The 23,346-nt window shown below is 44.3% G+C and overlaps 1 protein-coding gene across 1 annotated transcript in view; it reads left to right on the forward strand.

The window, feature by feature from the left end:
• Positions 1-23,346, forward strand: part of LOC130493890 (zinc finger protein OZF-like) — a 114,510-nt gene that overhangs the window by 45,198 nt on the left and 45,966 nt on the right. The gene's annotated exons all lie outside the window — the stretch shown is intronic.

The raw sequence follows: 23,346 nt of genomic DNA on the forward strand, positions 1-23,346 counted from the left end.
GAGACCCCTCCCACCCTTAGCAAAAGCAAACGCACCTTGAATATGGAAGCCCAGCAACAGAGAAATGGAGAAGACGGATCGCTGGGTAAGGATTCATGTACCTGGGTTAGGTGTTTTATACAGATTGAGTATCCCTTATCTGGACATCCGATATCCGGACTGATCTGAAAACTAGACCTTTTGAGCTGGCATGCAGGCATTCCTCACAGGCCCTCCGCAGTGCCATTGATGGTTCAACATACACAAAATTATTAAAAATACTGTTTAAAATTACATTCAGGCAATGTGTACAAAGTATATATAGAACATAAATGAATTTAGTGTTTAGACTTGGGTCCCATTCCCAAGATACCTCATTATATATATGCAAAAATTCCAAAATATGGAAAGATCCAAAATACAGACAGCTTCTGGTCCCAAGCGGTCTGGATAAGGGATACTCAGCCTGTGTGTGTGTGTGTGTGTGTGTATTTTAAATGTCTTTTAATGTCTCATATGTGCTAATGTATTCTTTTAATGTTCATTACCTTCAGGATCCTGAATTGGATGGAAAGGTGGCATAGAAAATTTTTAAATACATAAATAATAAAATTACCGACTGCTACCAGGAATTAAAAAGTTCATTTTGCTATTTTGTGGCAGGGGGAAAAAGTTTGGAATGGTTAGGGAAGGGACTGAGAAAAAATCCAGTCTGCTAATACTGTTAAAGAGGGTGTGTTTCAGTGGTATAGGGGAGGGGCTGTGGCTCAGTGGTAGAGCATCTGCTTGGTATGCAGAAGGTCCCAGGTTCAATCCCCAGCATCTCCACTTAAAGGGACCAGGCAAGTAGGTGATGTGAAAGAAGAAGAGTTGGTTTTTATATGCCAGCTTTCTCTACCAGCTAAAGAAGAATCAAACTGGCTTACAATCACTTCCCTTCCCCTCCCCACAACAGACACCCAGTGAGGTAGGTGGGGCTGAGAGAGTATGACTTGCCCAAGGTCACTCAGCTGGCTTCCTGTGTAGGGGTGGGGAAACAAATCCAGTTCACCAGATTAGCCTCCGCTGCTCATGTGGAGGAGTGGGGAATCAAACCCAGTTCTCCAGATCAGAGTCCACCGCTCCAGTGTCCACCGCTCATTGGCTGTCTAAATACACCATATCTTAATGCAGATCAGCTGTTGCTCATTAGGCATTCCCAGTTTCATTATCGCTTAGTACTCTATGCAAAGCCTATAGCCTTGCACTTTCCCAACGGCTTTCTATCATGGTCCTGATCTTCCGGCATCTCTGCTCGAGTGGTCTCGGTGACCCTCCAGGTGAGACCACCTGTGGCTGAATCCCAGACACAGCCGGTTCTCCTGAGCTGCCAAGCTGCAGACCTGGTGAGACTTCCTGTTCTTCACTCCTTTCACTATCTTCTCTCTGCTGGAGCAGCTCTGCTGCTCTCACCCTGCCCTCTCCCTCTAGTTCCTCTTCATCTGAGGAAGTGTCAGCAGGCTGACCCACAACACAAAAATTCAAATGATCTTAGTCAGCAATCTCCACTTTCTGGGGATTCTAAATCCCCTGTTAAGTTTTATAATTTTTTTCTTTAAAATTGCGATTATCCTAGGTGTGTACAAGAAACAAAAATCCCTTGAATATGTACACCAAGTTGTGGCCTGTTTGATCAGGAATATAGTGACATTGTTAAGGGTCAGATATGAAGATGTCAAAGTTATATACCTGACGACCCACCCGCTCATCAATAACTTAGGGTGTTCGCAGCAACCACAAAACATAGACATGGTTTTAAATGGTTTTAAAGAAAGAGTAGACAACTTTATGGAGGGCTTGTCCATTAGTGGCAGTTAGCCATTATTGCAAAGTAAAACTTCCTTTTTAAGAGGCAATACACTTCTGAATTCTACTTCCTGGAACAAACCTTCTTATGAGGTTCTCAGAAACCTCTGGAAGGCCACTGATGGGAAAAGGGTACTAGACTAGAGGAATCTTTGATCATCTTCGGACAAAACTAGGCATCTGCCAGACATCAAAATTATGTACCAAAAATGATACAGGGTAAAAACTAGCATGTGTCAGTTTAATTCAACATGGAACTTGGTGGATTCAAGTTGCAATTCTCTCTGTTGTTTTCCCAAAGCAGATGTTCAATGCGTGAGTGAGCAGGAGAATCTTCCCCTGGAAGGACCTGTGCAAAGAAATCTCACTGGGACATCAGCAGGTGAATCAAAAGGGATGATCTCCCAGGAACTTGAGAAAGAAGAAGCCTGTGGAAGTCAACAGGACCAAGAAACTTTATGAGACTCAATCCAATGAGAAAAGATGCTTTCTTAGTTGACCAGATCTTAAGTGGATCAGCCTCCCGTAGGAGAGAAGCCAGCGGAAGTCAACAGGCACGAGAAACTGTTATAAAGGTCAGTCCAAAGAGAAAAGAGGCTGTCTTAGTTGACCAAGTCTTAAGTGAAGCAACTTCCTCTGGGGAAGAAATGAGGGACAAAGAAAGTGATGGAAGCCTCAGGCAGAGTTCTGACCTTTTCAGTTGGCTGCCAGTGCCACTCCAGGAATATAAGAAAACTTACATATGCTCACACTGTGGGAAAACATTAAGTTCCCAGAGTTCCCTTGCACGACATAACCTGATCCACACAGGAGAGAAGCCACATGAATGCTCTGAGTGTGGGAGAAGATTCAGAGAAAAAGGAACCCTAAAGTATCATATGACACTCCATACAAGAGAGTATGGGGGAAAGTTTTAATTCCAGGTTCAAGTTTAAAAACACCAAGAATCCCACACAAGAGAGAGGCCACATAAACGCTCAGAATGTGGGAAATGTTTTACTTCCAATTCCTACCTTTCAGACCACAAACTATCCCACATAGGACAGAAACCACATGACTGCTCAGAATGTGGGAAAAGATTTGCATTAAACATATCATATTGCATTAAACATATCAAATCCCATTCAGAAAAGAATCCATATAGATGCTCAGTATGTGGGAAAGGTTTTATTAATAGTTCCAGCTTTTCGGTACACAAACGATCCCATACAAGAGAGAAGCCATATAAATGCTCACAGTGTGATAAAGGTTTTATTAGTAGTTTCCACCTTTGGGCACACAAATGATCTCACACAAGAGAAAAGCCAGATAAATGCTTGGTATGTGGGGAAAGCTTTGCTTTTAGATTAGGACTAATTCAACATGAAAGATCTCACACTGGAGAGAAGCCGTATAAACACTCAGACTGCAGGAACCATTTTAGTTCTAATTCAAACCTTTCATTATATCAACAAACCCACACAGGAGAGAAGCCACATTGTTGTGTAGACTGTGGGGAAAGCTTTACATTGAAAGGGAATCTTGTTCAACATAGAAGACAGCACACAGGACAGAAGCCTTATAAATGCTCAGAGTGTGGGAAAACGTTTAGCTTTAGCTCCAGTCTTGTTCAACATAGAAGATCGAATACTATAGAGAAATGATATAAGTGCTCAGTCTGTGGGGAAAGCATTAGTTCTAATTCAAACCTTTCAGTACACAAACAACCCCAAACAGGAAAGAAGCCACAGGAAAGAAGGTTGAAAGGGAATCTTGTTCATCGCAGAAGACTGCACACAGCAGAGGAGCCTCATAAATGCTCAGTGTGTGGGAAAACTTTTAGTTCTCATTCAAGTCTTCTTAAACAAAGATGATCGCACATTGGAGAGAAACCATTTAATGCTCAGTCTGTGGGAAAAGCTTTAGTTCTAATTCAAACCTTTCCAAAGTTTTCACCTAAAGACTCATGACTTACCTAGCCCAATTCTGGAAAAATCCATGGACAGAGGGAATACCTGTGTCTGATTGTGGGTGGGGGATCTCTTTAAAGGCAATTCCAGAGCATCTGTCACAATGGAATCTAGTTGCTTTAGATGGCTTCTGACATGTCACGGGCATCCAACATTTAAGTATGTCTTTCAAAAATAATAATGCTTTATTGAGGCCTATATGAGAAATACTGTTTTGTTTTATTAGGAAGATCTTTTTTTGTTTTTATTTTTACCTTCATTATGTTTTGTGCTGTAGAGTTGGTACCTTGCTGTTTGGAACAAGGGTGGGTTGTTTGTTTGGGGAGAGGGTGCTGGGGCTGAGAGTGGAGATGTGGACCAACTGTTTTTAATGCTAAATAAATGCTTTTAATTCTGATTGTTTTCCCTTTCACTGTAGTTTTTCCTCTTGTCTTACAATGTAGCCCTTCTGGAGTGATCATCTGCTCATGTCTCTGCATTAAATGGTTAGTTATTTCAGTAGCAGAAACATGGGGCTGGTTGAAAAGTTGGCAACCTTAACTCCAGCTCAAATTGCCTCATGCATCCATGGTAGGCAGTGCAAAGGGACCTCTAGCTAAGCTCCACAATGCGTTTATGATGCAACATAATATTTCTCATGAATGGAAATTCTAGAACAAGCAGGGTTTATGTGGAACACCTTTAGCTATATTGCAGCTTTTTCTTTCCCTCCCTACAAAATCTCCCCAAGAAGAAAATCTGTGGCCTTCAGCAGTCTTTAATACTGGACTAATCCGTGGCTTTATAGCCAGTGGGATTTTCCTGGTGAAAGATATGTTGGAAGAGGCTCTTGAAGGGAGCTCAGGGAAGGGAGGAGGGGGTGAAGAAGAACCACCCCATGAGTAGCAGACTGATGACAACATACATACTCCTAGGAGTAGTTAAATCATTTTTTGGCATCAGTGTGAGTGTTTCCTCTAATTTGCTGGTCTCCCCTCTGCCTGGTAGTGGATTTCCATGATCATCAGGCAGAGAAATATCCTTCTGAAACCCTGTTTCCTGTGACCCTATTAACTGGAAATGCACAGGATGGATGCTGGGATTTTCTGAACAAAAAGGAAGTGTTCGGCCTCTTTGATACGACCATTTATGAATCAACAATCAGTTGATGTCCCACAGAAGGACATATTGGAGTCTTGAATGATGGCAGGATTTTAGCCATACGCAATGCTTTTTGGACCACAGCATATCATACCAGAGACCTTTCAAAGAACAGTTGTGGTTCCTGAGCTCTGGCACATCTCTGCTGCCATCATGGGAACTGGGATGACCATGCATGTGAAACCCGTGTGGAAAAACCCATCCATACAAAGAGGGTTGTGACAGATTTACTTTGGACTAGACACAACCCAACAGAATTTCCCCCTTCTTTGCACAACAGAATTTGCTGCCTAGGGTTGCCAGCCTTCAGATGGCTCTCGGAGAGCTCTTGGAATTACAACTGATCTCCATACAACAGATATCAGTTTCCCTAGTCAAAATGGCTGCTCTGGAGGATGGCATCTATGGTATTAAACCCTGCTGAGGTCCCTCCTCTCCCCAGGCTCCCCAGGTTTTTTTTTAAAGTGAAGAACAGAATAAACACAGAGAAAACTGAGGTAAATATGAATACTAAGCCAGTTGTTATGGAATGTTAGGTTTTGCATAGTACAGGCCCAAGGGAGAGAGAATCTCTAAGCCAGGTTTATATGAGCACAGCACTATGCTTCAACTAAAGGCTTTCCCGCATTTTCATTTTCCTAACTCTTAAGATGCTGTTTTTTTTTGGGGGGGGGGGAATCTTAGAATACTGTTCCATGTGTTGTTTGCTCCATCTAGTGGTCAATTTGATATTATACTGGTTTATGTCCAGCATATCTCCCTGCACATTTAAACTGCAGGTTTTTATGCTGGACATAAACTGGTATGATATCGAGTCAACCACTAGAGGGAGCAAACCACACGTGGAACAGAACATGCACCACCCCAGAAGAAACAGGAATTACAAATGAGGAAAATGAGAATTCGGAAAAAGCCCTATGTCATACGCTAACCCAGCAAACCCTGCAGCCCTACTGTAACACTTCAGTATACTCGGTTTCCCAGAAAAGGAAACCCAGTCTGGCATCAACTCTGATTTTTAAGTTCACACTCCTATTAGATCAACCCTTCTCTCTCAGCCCTCAAAATCTAACTTCTGACTAAACCTATCCCCTGTCACAACTTAACATTTCACAGAAAACATCTCTGTTTTCATGACTTCATAGTCATGGGATAAGAAGGCAAGACCTTTTATGGATTGAGAGCTGGCTGAAAAATAGGAAGCAGAGAGTAGGAATCAATGGTCAGTTCTCCCAATGGAGGGATGGGAGCAGTGGGGTCCCTCAGGGATCTGTGTTGGGACTGGTGCTTTTCAACTTGTTCAGAAATGACCTGGAGTTGGGGGTGAACAGCTAAGTAGCCAAGTTTGCAGATGGCACCAAATTATTCAGGGTGGTTAAAACAAAACTGGACTGTGAAGAGATCCAAAAGGATCTCTACAAACTGGAAGAACGGGTATTAAAATGGCAAATAAGATTCAGTGTGAGCAAGTGTAAAGTGATGCATATTGGGGCAAAAAATCCCAACTTCACATATACCCTGATGGGATCTGTGCTGGCAGCGACAGACCAGGAAAAGAATCTTGGGGTGGTAGTGGATAGCTCAATGAAGATGTCAACCCAGTGTGCGGCTGCTGTAAAAAAGGCAAATTCCATGCTGGCCATAAGTAGACAAGGAATAGAGAATAAAACTGCTGATATCATACTGCCCTTGTACAAATCTATGGTGAGACCACACTTGGAATACTGTGTACAGTTCTGGTCACCACACCTAAAAAAGGATATTGCCGAGCTCGAGAAGGTGCAGAAAAGAGCAACCAAAATGATCAGGGGATTAGAGCAACTGCCCTGTACTAGGTTTGGTCGTAATAGTGTGCTGTACATATCTTTTTGTATTGTTTGTTTTTCCTTTTTCATTATTGTTATATATTATTTTTTTTCTTTTGTTTTCTTTTTTGTATCCTTTATTAAAAAATCAATAAAAATTATTTTTTTAAAAAAGAGCAACTGCCCTATGAGGAGCGGTTAAAACGCTTAGGGCTATTTAGCCTGGAAAGAAGGAGGTTAAGGGGAGACATGATAGAGGTCTATAAAATTATGCACGATTTGGAGAGAATGGACAGGGAGAAGCTTTTCTCCCTCTCTCATAATACTAGAACACGGGGTCATCTGCTGAAGCTGGAGGGTGAGAGATTCAAAACTGATAAAAGGAAATATTTCTTCACACAAATGCATAGTTGAATTATGGAACTCCCTGCCCCAGGATGTGGTGATGGCTGCCAACTTGGAAGGCTTGAAGAGGGGAGTGGACATGTTCATGGAGGAGAGGGGTATTCATGGCTACTAGTAAAAATGGATACTAGTCATGATGCATCCCTATTCTCTCCAGGATCAGAGGAGCATGTCGATTATATTAGGTGCTGTGAAACACAGGCAAGATGGTGCTGCTGCAGTTGTCTGTTTGGGGGCTTCCTAAAGGCACCTGGTTGGCTGCTGTGTGAACAGACTGCTGGACGTGATGGGCCTTGGTCTGATCCAGCAGGGCTTTTCTTATGTTCTTATGACTGGCTGATTCTGCAGTACTGGCAGACAGGCCCTGTAATGTACCTTAAAGGTGCCACACAATAATTGACATCTGCCTGTTCTAGAATTTCCTCCCAGAAGAAATGTTACATTGAGCCATAACTTGCTTTTGAAAGCCTTATGGAACTTGAGAGAAGTCCTATTGAACTGCCTGCCGTTGTTGCATTAGATAATTTGAGGCAGAGCTAAGAGGCCAACTTTTCCACCAGCCCCTTGACCCTATCAGAAGAGTTTGATTCAGAGACATTTGGAGTTGATGATTCCAGAAGGGAAGCCATGCAAGGCTAAGGTTGTTGAGCATTTTGATACCTGGTGCAGAGAAAAGAAGAGAAAGCTTTACTTCCTAATTTCTTCATGTCGAGCTTCAGCAAATGCAGAAGAGCAAGTCAGGTTATGTTTATTCCCTTGTCATTTGGCAACCCTGGTAAAGACTCAACCCCAAACCATATTTCAGCATTATTATCATGGCACAGTGATAAATAGCAAGTTTATCACTTTTTCCTCCAGACCAGATTGGTCTCTTTGGCTTATGCCAGGTATCCTTTCCCCATTGAATCAGAAAGGGTCACATGACGGAGATTTGGAGGGCAGAACTGGCTCGGGGGGCGGGGAATCAACACCAGCAGTGCTATTGGAGGGCTGCTTCTTACGTCTGATGCCCATGCCTCCATCTTGGAGCTCTGCGTCATGGCAGGTGGAAGTTCAAGTGGTGCGGCGGAGCAGACAAATCAAATGAGTGAAAAACTTTCAGATGCCAAAAGTTGCCTGTCATTTAGAAGACAAAGCCAGGGGTGGGGGCCTCTGGGGTAGGGGGTAGGTAGCTTTCTAGCTGTCTGTCTCAGATGTAGCTACTCCCTTTTGGCCATTTTCCGGGGAGAGGGTGGAAAGGGTTAAATCCCCGGCACCTTCATTTTTAGAAGCCCATAAATGGGAGTGGCCCTTCTTAGCCCACCTGTTTTCTCCTTCTCAAGGAAACCTTATTTGCAGTCCTTTTGCTGTCCTGGGCTGGTCTGCTTCCTAGGAATAATGTAAGGAAAGAGTTACCTAGGAGCAGGTGAGTGCATGCAAGGAGATAGAGTGCTAGGGATGGGGAGGGGATAGATCCAGGAGGTGCATATCTGGGATGCCAAGAAGAATCCTGAAATCCCAGGTCAGGTCAGGGTGTTTCCACCATGATTCGGTGGCTGGATCCAGGAGCTCACAAGCCACAGCTGTCTACCAACCTGAGAAAAGCCTCAGGTTTGCAGAAAAAATCTGAAATTTTAAAAAACCGGGAGGGGGAGTTAAAACCTCCCCCAAATTATACGGCATCTTTGCCTTTAAAAAACGTACCTTTCATTGGCCACCAAACAACTCAGCTGAGCCACTGGCTACAGCAAGACTTTTGCAACTTGGCCAGAATTTTCCCAGGCAGAGGCTGCCAGGAGGGGGGAAGGAGGGAAAGTTGAGGGGGGGGGGCAAAAAGAGATGGCCTAAGAATACAATTGCAGAATCACCCCGAAGTGGTTGGGACTGCAAAGGTCTAATGTGTAGATGAAGTTAGGCCTTTTGTTTATTGTTGTTATAAATAAGAGAGTCAAATGACGTCAACCCTCTGTTGGCGGACGATGTTGTTCCACACACAAGCTAAAATCCATCTGATGAAATGGGCTGTACTTCACAGAAGCTTAGACTGGAATAAAATGCTGTTAAGTCTTGAAGGTGCCAGAAGACTCCTGTTGATCTTTGTTGCAAAAGATATAAAACTGATGCTTTTCTGGAATACATAGTGGCAGTGCATTAAATATTGATCCCATGGAATTACTAATGCACTAGCATTGACAGATTGCTTCTACTCCTCCTCCTGCTAGATTGAGGGGTTGGGTTGCCAACTGGTGTGGAGAAAAATGCCCTGTCCCTTTAACTGAGGCTTAGTGTGTGGAAATGGACACGCACATGAACAAATGGAGGCACATGAAGCTGCCTTATCCTGAGTGACACCACTGGTTCATCAAGGTCAGTATTGTCCACTAAGAGTGGCAGCAGCTCTCCGGGGTCTCAGGCAGAGGTCTTTCCCATCACCTACTACCTGGTCCTTTGAGAGGGGTGCCGACCTCCAGATAATACCTGGAGATTTTCCACTGTTACAATTGATCTCCACATGACCCAAATCGGCTCCCCTGGAGAAAACGGATGCTTTGGAGAGTGGACTCTATGGGCGAAAACACATGGTCGCTTGATTCCCTGTTTCAGCCAGGATTCAACCAGGATCGAACACACATTTGGCGAAAATGCATGCATTCGATCCTGGCTGAGTCTTGGCTGAAACAGGGAATAAAGGAGGCTAAAGCCACCATGCGTTTTCGCCCTATGGCATTATACCCTGCTGTGGTTGCCCCCCCCCCAAACTGCCCCCTCCCCAAACTCCACCCTCCCCAGGCTCCATCCCCCAAATCTCCAGATATTTCCCAACCTGGAGTTGAAAGCCATATCCTTTTGACTAGAGATGTTGAGAAGGGAACCTGGGTCCTTCAGGATGCCAAGCAGATGCCATGGCCCCTCTGCACTTGGGTTGTTGAAGCTTTCAGTAGCATTGAGGTAAATAATGCTACCTGATAAAATAACATCCGATTAATCCTCTATTGAAGGGGCAGGACACTTTTCTCCAGGCCACTTGGAAACCTCATTTATAACATGAAACTTCAACTTGTGCCAGAAGAAAAAAAATTGTGTTTGTTATGGATGATTCTTGGCTCTTACATTTTTTATAAAATACATCAAGGCCTGCCCGAAAACCAGAAAAGTGGGGCTGGAGATGCTGCTTGGATATGGATAGCTTCCTTTAAAGTCATCAGCAAGGATAGGAAGGGCAGCTGCTCCCCTTCTTTCGAGGCTGCTGTGGGGCAACTGATTGATTCGGGGCACACTTAAGCATACTTTTATTACAGGTACCTCATTGGTGGGAGGAGACGCTAAAATCTCTTTCTCTTCAACAGAACTGCAGGCAACATTGGCTGCCCTGAATATGGACACCAAGCAAGAGGGTGATGGAGAAGCCAGCTCACCCGGTAGCGATTCATATAACTGAATTACTGGAGGATCACTAGGACAGCAGTGTTTTGTTTGCTATTTGTGGCAAAAAGAGGGGGGAATGATTAGAGAAGAGAGGAAAGAAGCAAGTCTTATAATGTTAATATTGAATGTGGGGACCTGTGAGATTGGTGGGGAAGGAAAGCCCATCCCGCTGATGCTTCCCCTCCCCAGTCCATCTTGTCTCTCCCTCCCTGCTAGGGATGCCAGCTTCCAGGTGGGTCCTGGGGATCCCCTGAAATTACAGCTCATTTCTAGAATACAGAAATCAGTTCCTCTGGAGACAACAGATGTATTGGAGGGTGGACTCAGACCTCCCAGGCTGACCTCCCCAGGCTCAACCCCCAAATTTCCAGGTGTTTCTCAACCTAGATTTGGAATCCCTACCGCCATCCCCCACCGGTGGGCAGGGGGAACCTCTTCCCAGTGGTGCTTGCTGTTGCTTCTTTCTTACAAACCTACCATCATGCTGGTTTCCTAGGCCCAGTCTCCCAGCTCTAGGCACCCCACAATGCTCACTGTGATCTTGCAAGAGTCCAGATGATCATAGCTGGTGTTCCCCATTTTGAGGTGGTTTTAACTCCCCCCCCCATTAATGGTTGGAATTTTTCTGTAAGCTTGTCATTCCTAAACGCGTTTTGGCTAATGGGCCTTCATCAGTGGTTAATTAAAACCCATGTTAAGCCTGCACACATTTACAGAAATAAGAGCATAGAATAGACTGCTCTGCTAGATTGATACCTGCACACATAGTACCTGAGAGACATATACTAACCAGTATTACAACTAAAACCAATCTGACCAGATGTTTGAGTAATTGGCAATAGATTTTACAACCTGTACACATGCCTGGTTGGGTTTGAACTGTTTGTATATGTATTTATTTACTTCTGTAAATGTGTACAGGCTTAACATGGGTTTTAATTAACCACTGATGAAGGCCCTTTAGGCCGAAACGCGTTTGGTTGTGGTTGCAGATGTAAACCTTAGGAAATGCCATAGTGCTATTTTAATATTTTTAAAATATTTTTAACCTTTATATATATAGCACTTTCAATAAATTATATTTACAGAATTTAAACACAGATATATATATATTTTCTTTTTACCCAACATTTTCCTTTTTACCCAACATTTTCCTTTTACCCCACCTCTGGTACCCAGCTTCTGTTTTTAGGTTGGGTCTTATTCCCCTCTTTTTTCTTCCAGCTTGCCATTCCCCCAGGTGTGTAAGCAGTCCTGCCAGGTCCCCTCTCTCCTCCGGTGGGAGGCTATGGGGCTGCAATCAGGATAGTGCGTGCATGTGCTGATGCGCATGCACGTTACTTCCGGTTTACAACCGGAAGTGCCACCTCGTGAGGGGCCTTTTCCTTTTAGTTTGAGTGGTAAAGCGGCCCCTTACCACTCAGACTAAGAGGAAAAGGCCCCTCGTGAGGAAGCACTTCCGGTTGTAAACTGGAAGTGCCGTGCATGCGGTGTGTACGCGCGTGTGGTCGGCAGGCAGCGGGGCCAATTGCCGGGGGTTTGCCCACCACCACCGGGCACCTGGCAACCCTATGTGTAAGAAAAATTCCCCTGTACATATACATGGCCCCATCGTGCTGGTTTTTTGATTTGCACTATGCTGCCGTGGTAAAGGTAAAAAGGTAAAGGTCCCCTGTGCAAGCACTGGGTCATTCCTGACCCATAAGGTGATGCCACATCCCGACATTTACTAGGCAGACTTTGTTCACGGGGTGGTTTGCCAGTGCCTTCCCCAGTCATCTTCCCTTGACCCCCAGCAAGCTGGGTACTCATTTTACCGACCTTGGAAGGATGGAAGGCTGAGTCAACCTTGAGCCGGCTACCTGAAACCAACTTCCGTTGGGATCAAACTCAGGTGGTGAGCAGAGCTTGGACTGCAGTACTGCAGCTTACCACTCTGCGTCACTCTGCAGCCATGGTGCACCATCATATATATAGATGAATCATCTCATCATATTGGATGACCCAAATGCTAACTCATATGAAACCATGAGGAATGCATGTTGAAAATTGTCAAGGGCCTTGTGAGCCCTATGTAGAATCATAGAGTTGGAAGGGACCACCAGGGTCATCTAGTCCAACCCCCTGCACAATGCAGGAAATTCACAACTACCTCCCCCCACACCCCCAGTGACCCCTACTCCATGCCCAGAAGAAGGCCAAGATGCCCTCCCTCTCATCATCTGCTTTAAGTCATCGAATCAGCATTGCTGACAGCAATGTGGCGTACAAGGTATTGTGACACACATTGTGCAACTCTGAAATAATTTCAAACTGCAGCTAGGTTTGGGCAGAAATTTCTCATAGTCTGTATCATTGACTTATGGGATTAGCAACCACAAGAGTTTAAATTATGGGCAGAAAGGTACCATTTGGAGTGTAGGGGGGAAAATCATTTTTACAGTAAGGGCGAAAACGCATGGTCGCTTTCGCCTCCTTTATTCCCTGTTTCAGCCAGGATTGAGCCAGGATCTAACGCACGTTTGGCGAAAACGCATGTGATCAATCCTGGCTGAAACAGGGATAAAGGAGGCGAAAGCGGCCATGTGCTTTTCCCTAACAGTAGTTCAGCAGTGGAATTGGCTGCCTAAAGAGGTGGTGAGCGCCCCCTGACCGGCAGTCTTCAAACAACAGTTGGACAAACATTTGTCAGGAATGCATTTTAGGCTGTTCTCGCATTGAGCATAGGGTTGGACTAGATGGGTTGTGTGGCCCCTTCCAACTCTATGATTCTAGAGTCTACGAAATCTCTATCAATGGCTGCTAGCTGTAAAAATAAAATAAAATCTCTGTGCCGGGGCAACAAACTCATTTGTTAGGAGGGCCGGATATGACATAAATGTCACTTGGACGGGCTGGGCCATGTGCACTAAATAAATAAATACCATAAAATGTAATACCAGTTACTCGAGATCCAAACTTTATAAAAGTTGTTATAGAAGACACATGCAAAGGCAATTAATTATATTGGTTTTGTTTTTTTTACTTAAACACAAACTTGCAACAATAACACTCTATTTTATTTTATTTAACAGTCTTATTTTTATTAAGTATGTTTGTATTTTAAGTAAAAAGCAAAGTAAGAAATAATATCATTAACTGACTTTGCATGTGTCTTCTATAAAGTTTGTATCTCTAGTCCCTGACATTTTTTTTAAATTTAAACCAGGGTGGTGGTGGCCTGCCGTGGCTGGTGAGTTCATACTGGGCTCAGCAGCTCAGATTTGGACTGGCAGCCTTGGGGGGTGAGCCTGCTGCCCTCCCCCAGTCCAGAAAGATGGGAAGAAAGAGAGAGAGAAGAGAAAAAAAGAGGCAGAAAGAGTGAAACAGATAGGAGAGAAAGAGGGAGGGAGAGAAAGAGGGGAGGGGAGGGAGAGAGATCGAAAGAAAGAGAGAAATAAAAAGAGGGAGAAAGTGAGAGGAAGAGGGAAAGAGAGAGAAAGAGGGAGGAGAGAGAGAAAGAAAGAGGGAGAAAGAGAAAGTGAGGGGAAAGAGAATGAAAGAGAGGGTTCTCTACTTTGGCTGTAAAATGAAGCTCCATGCCCCCCCCCCCCCATTCCCCATCCGCCTACCCCCTTCTGGGTTTTTTTGTTAGCAATCACTGGCAAATGGAAAAAAGGGTTTTATGCCTTTAAGAGGATGTGTGTGGGGGAGGGGAATCTGCCCAGGTGTGATCAGGAGGGAACACAGCTGGGCAGATTCCCCTCCCACTCACTGTCTCTCTCACACACATCCTCTTAAAGGCATGAAACCCTTTTTCCCATTTGCGAGAGATTGCCAGTGCATTGAGCTAGCCTAAAACAAATTGGTTGGTTGAGGGGGTGGGGGTGTTTTTCCAGACCCATCTCTGCTTTGGCTGTAAAATGACTATGTGGTTAATTACAAATGCAAGAATCCCTCTGCAGGGCTGGTGGGGCTGATGACATATTTCAAAGAACACACTACAGCCAATTACAAAGCAGCATTGTCAGGGGGAGGGACTCAGAAGCTCTGTATTTCACTGGAGATGAATAACTGAGTTCAAGTTACTCTTGGACAATTCAAGTTGTGATTCTTCCCCCTAAAAAACAGATGTTGAACTAGTGAGCAAGGAAGAGAAGCGTCACTTGAGAATACCTGAGAATAGCAGTCTCACGGGGGCATCAGTACGTGGAGAAGAAGGGGAGACTCTCCAGTCATCTGAGATACAAGAAGGATGTGGAACTCGGTTTGGACGAGAAAGCTGTGCACAAATCAATCCAGTGAGAAGAGCTTCTCCCTTAGCAAACGAAAGTTTACGTGGTGCAACCTCAGTTGAGAGAGAAGTAGCGGAGGTAGGGTGTCATGAAAATGTCAAGCAAAGTTCTGACCTTTTAAAGAGGCAATCAGCCAAGGGAGAAAAGAAAAATTATATATGCTCACAGTGTGGGAAAAATTTAAGTTCCAGTTATTCCCTTTCAAGACATCAACGAACCCACACAGGAGAAAAGCCATATATATGCTCAGACTGCGGGACACGTTTCAGTTCTAATTCCAACCTTTCTGTGCACAAAAAATCCCACACAGGAGAGAAGACACATAAATGCTTGGTGTGTGGGAAAACCTTTCCTTTCAGATCAAGACTGGTTGCGCATGAAAATTCTCATACTGGAGAGAAGCCATATAAATGCTTCGACTGTGGAAAAAGTTTTAGTTATAATTCAAACCTTACACGACACAAAAAATCCCACACAGGAGAGAAGCAACATAAATGCTTGGTGTGTGGGGAAAGCTTTCCTTTTAAATCAAACCTTGCTCAACATGAAAGTTCTCATACTGGAGAGAAACCATATAAATGCTCAGATTGTGGGAAATGTTTTAGTACTAACTCCGTCTTTTCAAGACATCAGCGAACCCACACAGGAGAAAAGCCACATCGATGTGTAGAGTGTGGGAAATGCTTTCAGTTCAAATGGTATCTCATTCAACATAGAAGGCTGCACACAGGAGAGAAGCCATATGAATGCTCAGAGTGTGGGAAAAGCTTTAGGCTGAAATGGCCTTTGGTTCAGCATAGAAGATTGCACACAGGAAAGCCTTATAAATGCTCAGACTGTGGGAAAAGTTTTAGTACTAGTTCATATCTTGTAGTACACCAACAATCCCACAGAGGAGAACAGCCATGTAAGTGCTTGGTGTGTGGGAAAAGCTTTCCTTTTAGATCAAGCCTCGTTCAACATGAAAGATCTCATACTGGAGAGAAGCCATATAAATGCTCAGTCTGTGGGAAAAGTTTTCGTTTTCATTCAAACCTTTCAGCACACAAAAAATCCCACACAGGAGAGAAGCCACATCGATGTGTAGAGTGTGGGAAAAGCTTTAAGTTCAAATGGTATCTTGTTCAACATAAAAGAGTGCACACAGGAGAGAAGCCTTATAAATGTTCAGAGTGTGGGAAAACCTTTCGGTTTACATCCGGTCTTGGTTACCATGAAAAACATCACAGAAGAGTTGGTTACCATGAAAAATGTCACAGAAGAGTGAAAGCATACCAGTGCTCTAAATGTGGAGAAAAGTTCAGTCAGAAATCACAGCTTGTTGTCCACAAGGGAGTCCACACGCGAGAGAGACCACATACATGTTTGCAGTGTGGGAAATCCTTCCGTCAAGCGACTGAACTTCTGTTACACAAGAAATCACATACAAGAGAGAAATCCTATCGTTGCTTGCAATGCCGAAGAACCTTCCAGTGGAAGTACGATTATCTTGCCCATAGAGAATTCCATAGGGACAAGAATCCACACAGGTGCTCAAAGTGCGGAAAGAGCTTTTTCTGGGAAGGTAGCCTTAAAGTGCACATGAAGAAACTGTGCCTGAGCTAGATTATATTTACATTTGGAAAGTGGCACAAATAACCCATAACTAACTATAGTCTTCATAGTCAGAAGGAAACCCACCCAGAAGTGGGAGGGGGGACACAGCAGTGCCCAAAGAGTGGTTTGTTCAAAATTCAGTGCATATTGTGCAGCAAAGATTCCACATGCTTAGCTTGGAGGAGAAGCATCAGCTTCAAAGGTTCCCAGCCAAAGACTCACGACTTCCCTAGCCCCATACTGGGAAAACCCATGGACAGAAGGAGTACCTGAGTCTGGTTGTGGGGGAGGGACCTTTCTGAAGGAACTTTTAGAAAATCTTTCTTTAGGGAATCTAGTGGTTTTAGATGGCTTCTGTCGTGTCATGCACATCCAACTTTTAAGTATGCTTTTAAATTTGTAATGCATTTCTCTGGCCTGTAAAAGAAACATTTTATTGGGAAGGGGTTTTTTTTCATTATGTTTTTTGTGGTAGGGTACCTTGCCCTTTGGGACATGGGTGGGCTGTTTGTTTGGGGAGAGGGTGCTGGGGTTGAGAGTGAGGATGTAGACCAACTGTTCTTAATGCTAAATAAATGCTTTTAATTCTAATTGTTTTCCCTTTCACTGTAGTTTTTCCTTTTGTCTTACAGTATGTCCCTCTGGAATTATCCCCTGATGATGTCTCTGCATCAAATGGTTATTTCAGGAGCAGGAACACGGGGTCGGTTGAAAAATTGGCAGCCTTATTTCCAGATCAAAACGCCCCATGCTTCCTTGGTAGGCAGTGCAAAGAGACTTCTGGCTATGCTCCACAGTGAGTTTATGATTCAACGTAATATTTCTCATGGATGGAAATTCTAGAACAAGCAGGGTTTGTGTGGAGCAACTTTAGATATATTGAGCCTTCCTCTCTCCCCTCAAGCCTCCCAAGAATAAAATCTGTGGCATTCAGCAGTCTTTAATATGGGAGTCAGTGGAATTTCCTTGGGGCAAGATGAATATTGGAAGAGGCACTTGAAGGGAGCTCAGGGAAGTGAAGAAGGGGTGAGGTAGAACCACCTCATGAGGAGCACACTACTGACACATACATACTCCTAGGGGGAGTTAAATCATTTTTTGTCATCATAATAAATACAGAGAAAACTGATGTAAATAGGGACACTCAGACAAGAGTTATGGGATGGTAGGTTTTACAAAGTTCAGGCCCAACGGAGAAATAATCTCTAAACCATGTTTATCAGGTATGAGCACAGCATTATGCTTCAAATAGGGGTTTGTCCACATTTCCATTTTTCTTACTTGTAAGATCCTGTTTCTTGAAAGAGGGGAGGGGGGTCTGTTCGGTGTGTTGTTTGCTCCCTCTAGTGGTCAATTCGATATTACACTGGTTTATGTCCCGCTTATCTCCCTGCCGTTTTAAACTGCAGGTTTTTCTGCTGGACTTCATCTGGTGTAATATTGAATCAACCACATGATGGAGCAAACCACACATGGAACAGAACCACCACCACCCTGGAAGAAACGGGAATTTCAAGAGAGGAAAACAAGAATTTGGAAAAGCCCTAAGTCACATGCTAAGCTTAGCAAACCCTGCTAGCCTTCTGTAACACCTCACTACATTCGGTTTCCCAGAAAAGGAAACTCTTATTTTTAAATTCACACTTTCGTTAGATAAACCCTTCTCTCTCAGCCCTGAAAATCTAACTTTTTACTGAACATATTCCCTGTCAGATCTCAACCTTTCACAGAAAACATCTCTGACTGGCTGATTCAAAGCACTGCTGCAACTGTCTCCCGGGTTGCTGGGGTACTTTTCTGTACCGATCCTATGACAAGAGTCACCACATGAGCAAGGCCAGGTCACAAGCAAGAACCAGCCGATCATGCTTCTCCTGAGGTGGCACCAGTTTCCCCAACAGCCCTCCCCAAGTTCTCTTCAAGTGTCTCTTTCAAGATGTCTGAACTGTGCACATTTTCTTCTGTGGTGCTGGCAGACAGGCCCTGTAACATACCTTAAAGGCTCCATCCAATGACTGACATCTACTTGCTTGTTCTAGAATTTCCACCCATAATAAATATTATATTGAACCATAACTTGCTTTGGAAAGTCTTGTGGAACTCGGGAGAGGTCCTATTGAACTGCCTGCTGTTGTATCGGATAATGTGAGGCTGGGCGAAACTGGCCATCTTTTCCACCAGCCCCTTGCTTCTATCAGAAGAGTTTGATACAGAGACATTTGCAGTTGATAATTCCAGAAGGGCAGGAGGTTGTTGAGTATGTTGATATCTTTTAACCATCTCCTGGGCGTGAAGCAGGGTTCACAGGGTATGTGTGTCGGGGCGGGGGGAGTTGTGAATTTTCTGCATTGTTCAAAGGGTTGGACTAGATGCCCCTGGAGGCCCCTTCCACCTCTATGTTTCTATGATTTCTAAGTCTCTTGGCTTATGTCAGATATCCTTTCCCTGTTGAATCAGGAAGGGCTGCATGGCAGAGATTTATTTATTTATTAGACTTATAACCTGCCCTCTCCAGCGAGCTGGCTCAGGGCGGGTAACATCATTAAAAGCACAACAACAATGTACATAGTCCTCAATAAAACCACACAATAAACTCTAAAATCCTAACACAATGGCACACAGATTCTAAATAAACTAAATAAATAAATGCTTTTAATTCTAATTGTTTTCCCTTTCACTGTAGTTTTTCATTTTGTCTTACTGTATGTCCCTCTGGAATTGTCACCTGCTGATGTCTCTGCATCAAATGGTTATTTCAAGAGCAGGAACACGGGGTCGGTTGAAAAGTTGGCAACCTTATCTCCAGATCAAAATGCCCCATGCATCCTTGGTAGGCAGTGCGAAGGGACCTCGGTTTATGCTCCACAGTGAGTTTATGATTCAACGTAATATTACTCATGGATGCAAATTCTAGAACAAGCAGGGTTTATGCGGAACAAATATTGCAGCCTCCCCCCCACAAAAAAAGCCCCCAAAATAAATTTTGTGGCATTCAGCAGTTTTTAGTACCGGAGTCATCAGACTCCACCATAGCCAGTGGAATTTCCTTGGGGCAAGATGACTATTGGAAGAGGCACTTGAAGGGAGCTCAGGGAAGTGAAGAAGGGGTGAGGTAGAACCACCTCATGAGGAGCACACTACTGACACATACATACTCCTAGGGGGAGTTAAATCATATTTTGGCATCAGCATAATAAATACAGAGAAAACTGATGTAAATAGGAACACTCAACCAAGACTTATGGGATGGTAGGTTTTACAAAGTTCAGGCCCAACGGAGAAATAATCTCTAAACCATGTTTATAAGGTATGAGCACAGCACCGTGCTTCAACTAGGGGCTTGTCCACATTTCCATTTTCCTTACTTGTGAGATCCTGTTTCTTGGGGGGTGAGGGGGGATTCTGTTCTGTGTTTTGTTTGCTCCCTCTAGTGGTCAATTCGATATTACACTGGTTTATGTCCCGCTTATCTCCCTGCCGATTTAAACGGCAGGTTTTAATCTGGTATGATATTGAATCAACCATTAGACGAAGCAAACCACACATGAAACCGAACCACCACCACCCTGGAAGAAACGGGAATTTCAAGAGAGGAAAACGAGAATTTGGAAAAGCCCTAAGTCACATGCTAAGCTTAGCATACCCTGCTAGCCTACTGTAACACCTCACTACACTCGGTTTCCCAGAAAAGGATACTTTATTTTTAAATTCACACTTTCGTCAAATAAACCCGTCTCTCTCAGCCCTCAAAATCTAACTTTTCACTAACCATATCCCGTGTCAGATCTCAACCTTTCACAGAAAACATCTCCGACTGGCTGATTCAAAGCACTGCTGCAACTGACTCCCATGTTGCTGGGGTACCAGCCGATCGTGCTTTCCTGAAGTAGCACCAGTTTCCCCAACAGCCCTCCCCAAGTTCTCTTCAAGTGTCTCTTTCAAGATGTCTGAACTGTGCACATTTTCATCTGCGGTGGTGGCAGACAGGCCCTGTAACATACCTTAAAGGCTCCATGCAATGACTGACATCTGCCTGCTTGTTCGAGAATTTCAACCCATAAGAAATATTATATTGAACCATAACTTGCTTTGGAAAGTGTTGTGGAACCTCAATAGGAGAGGTCCTATTGAACTGCCTACTGTTGTTGCATCGGATAATTTTAGGGTGGGCGAAGCCGGACAACTTTTCCACTAACCCCTTGCGCCTATCAGAAGAGTTTGAAGGGCAGAAGGTTGTTGAGTATGTTGATATCTGGTGAATAAGAAAGAAAAGAAAGCTTACCTTCCTATTTTCTTCATGTCAAGCTTCAGTAAATGCTGAAGAACACAAATCAGGTTATGTTTATTTCCTGGTCAGCTGGCGGCCCTGGTAAGAACTCTAGGCCAAACCTTATTTCAGTGTTATAGCACATTTTCTGAAGATACAGCAAGATTATCACTTTTACCTCCAGGTCAGGGATCCTGGAGGTTTTTTTTTTAACCATCTTCTGGGCGTGAAGCAGGGTTCACCGGGCATATGTGTCGGGGCAGGGGGTAGTTGTGAATTTCCTGCATTGTTCAAAGGATTGGACTAGATGACCCTGGAGGCCCCCTCCACCTCTATGTTTCTATGATTTCTAAGTCTCTTGGCTTATGTCAGATATCCTTTCCCTGTTGAATCAGGAAGGGCTGCATGGCAGAAATTTATTTATTTATTAGACTTACAACCCACCCTCTCCAGCGAGCTGGCTCAGGGCGGGTAACATCATTAAAAGCACAACAACAATTTACATAGTCCTCAATAAAACCACACAATAAACTCTAAAATCCTAACACAATGGCACACAGATTCTAAATAAACTATTGGCACCATACAGTGGCAACCCTTCGGGTATGTAGATTTGGATAGCAGAACTAGCTTGGGGGGGGGGCGAAATCAGTGCTTCGCCAGTGTTTGGGGTTGCCTGCTCCGTCTTCACCACCAGCAGGAGGTTTTTGGGGTAGAGCCTGAGGAGGGCAGGGATGGGGAGGGGCTTCAATGGCATAGAGTCCAATTGCCAAAGCAGCCATTTTCTCCAGGTGAACGGATCTCTATTGGTTGGAGATCAGTTGTAATAGCAGAAGATCTCCAGCTACTACCTGGAGGTTGGCAAACCTAGCAGTGCTGTTGAAGGGCTACATCTTATGTCCGATGCCCATAACTCCATCTTGGAGCTCTGCATCCTGGCAGGTGGAAGTTCAAGTGGTGCAGTGGAGCAGACAAATCAAATGAGTGAAAACCCTTCAGATGCCAAAAGGCGCTTGTCATTTAGAAGGCAAAGCAAGGGGTGGGAGCCTCTTGGGTAGGGGGGAGGTGTCTATCTAATTGTCCAGCTCAGATGTAGCTATTCCCTTTCGGCCATTTTCCTGGGAGAGGGTGGAAAGGGTTAAATGCCAGGCACCTTCGTTTTTAGAAGCCCATAAATGGGAGTGGACCTTCTTAGCCCACCTGTTTTCTCCTTGTCGGGGAAACCTTCTTTGCAGTCCTTTTGCTGGCCTGGGCTGGTCTGTTTCCTAGGAATAATGTAAGGAAAGAGTTACCTAGGAGCAGGTGAGTGCATGCAAGGTTATCGATTGCTAGGCCTGGGGTGGGGATAGATCCAGGAGGTGCATATCTGGGATGCCAAGAAGAATCCTGAAATCCCAGGTCAGGTCAGCTTGTTTCCAACGTGGTTGGGTGGCTGGATCTAGGAGCTCACAAGCCACAGCTGTCTACCAATCTGAGAAAAGCCTCAGATTTGCAGAAAAAATCTGAAATTTTAAAAAACCTCCCCCAAATTATACGGCATCTTTGCCTTTAAAAAATGTACCTTTCATTGGCCACCAAACAACTCAGCTGAGCCACTGGCTATAGCAAGACTTTTGCGACTTGGCCAGAATTTTTCCAGGCAGAGGCTGCCAGGAGGGGGGAAGGAGGGAAAGTTGAGAGAGGGTGGGGTGGTAAGGCAAAAAGAGATGGCCTAAGAATACAATTGCAGAATCACCCCGAAGTGGTTGGGACTGCAAAGGTCTAATGTGTAGATGAAGTTAGGCCTTTTGTTTATTGTTATTATAAATAAGAGAGTCAAATGACGTCAGCCCTCTGTTGGCGGACGACATTGTTGCACACACAAGCTAAAATCCATCTGATGAAATGGGCTGTACTTCACAGAAGCTTAGACTGGAATAAAATGCTGTTAAGTCTTGAAGGTGCCAGAAGTCTCCTGTTGATCTTTGTTGCAAAAGATATAAAACTGATGCTTTTCTGGAATACATAGTGGCAGTGCATTAAATACTGATCCCATGGAATTACTAACGCACTAGCATTGACAGATTGCTCCTCCTCCTCCTGCTAGATTGAGGGGTTGGGTTGCCAACTGGTGTGGAGAAAAATGCTCTGTCCCTTTAACTGAGGCTTAGTGTGTGGAAATGGACACGCACATGAACAAATGGAGGCACATGAAGCTGCCTTATCCTGAGTGACACCACTGGTTCATCAAGGTCAGTATTGTCTACTAAGAGTGGCAGCAGCTCTCCGGGGTCTCAGGCAGAGGTCTTTCCCATCACCTACTACCTGGTCCTTTGAGAGGGGTGCCGACCTCCAGATGATACCTGGAGATTTTCCACTGTTACAATTGATCTCCACATGACCCAAATCAGTTCCCCTGGAGAAAATGGATGCTTTGGAGAGAGGACTCTAGGGGCGAAAACACATGGTCGCTTGATTCCCTGTTTCAGCCAGGATTCAACCAGGATCGAACACACATTTGGCGAAAATGCATGCATTCGATCCTGGCTGAGTCTTGGCTGAAACAGGGAATAAAGGAGGCTAAAGCAACCATGCGTTTTCACCCTAGGGCATTATACCCTGCTGTGGCTGCCCTCCTTCCCAGGCTCCACCCCCCAAATCTCCAGATGTTTCCCAACCCAGAGTTGCCAGCACTATCCTTT

The sequence above is a fragment of the Euleptes europaea genome, chromosome 1, assembly GCF_029931775.1.
Source record: "Euleptes europaea isolate rEulEur1 chromosome 1, rEulEur1.hap1, whole genome shotgun sequence".
Taxonomy (NCBI): domain Eukaryota; kingdom Metazoa; phylum Chordata; class Lepidosauria; order Squamata; family Sphaerodactylidae; genus Euleptes; species Euleptes europaea.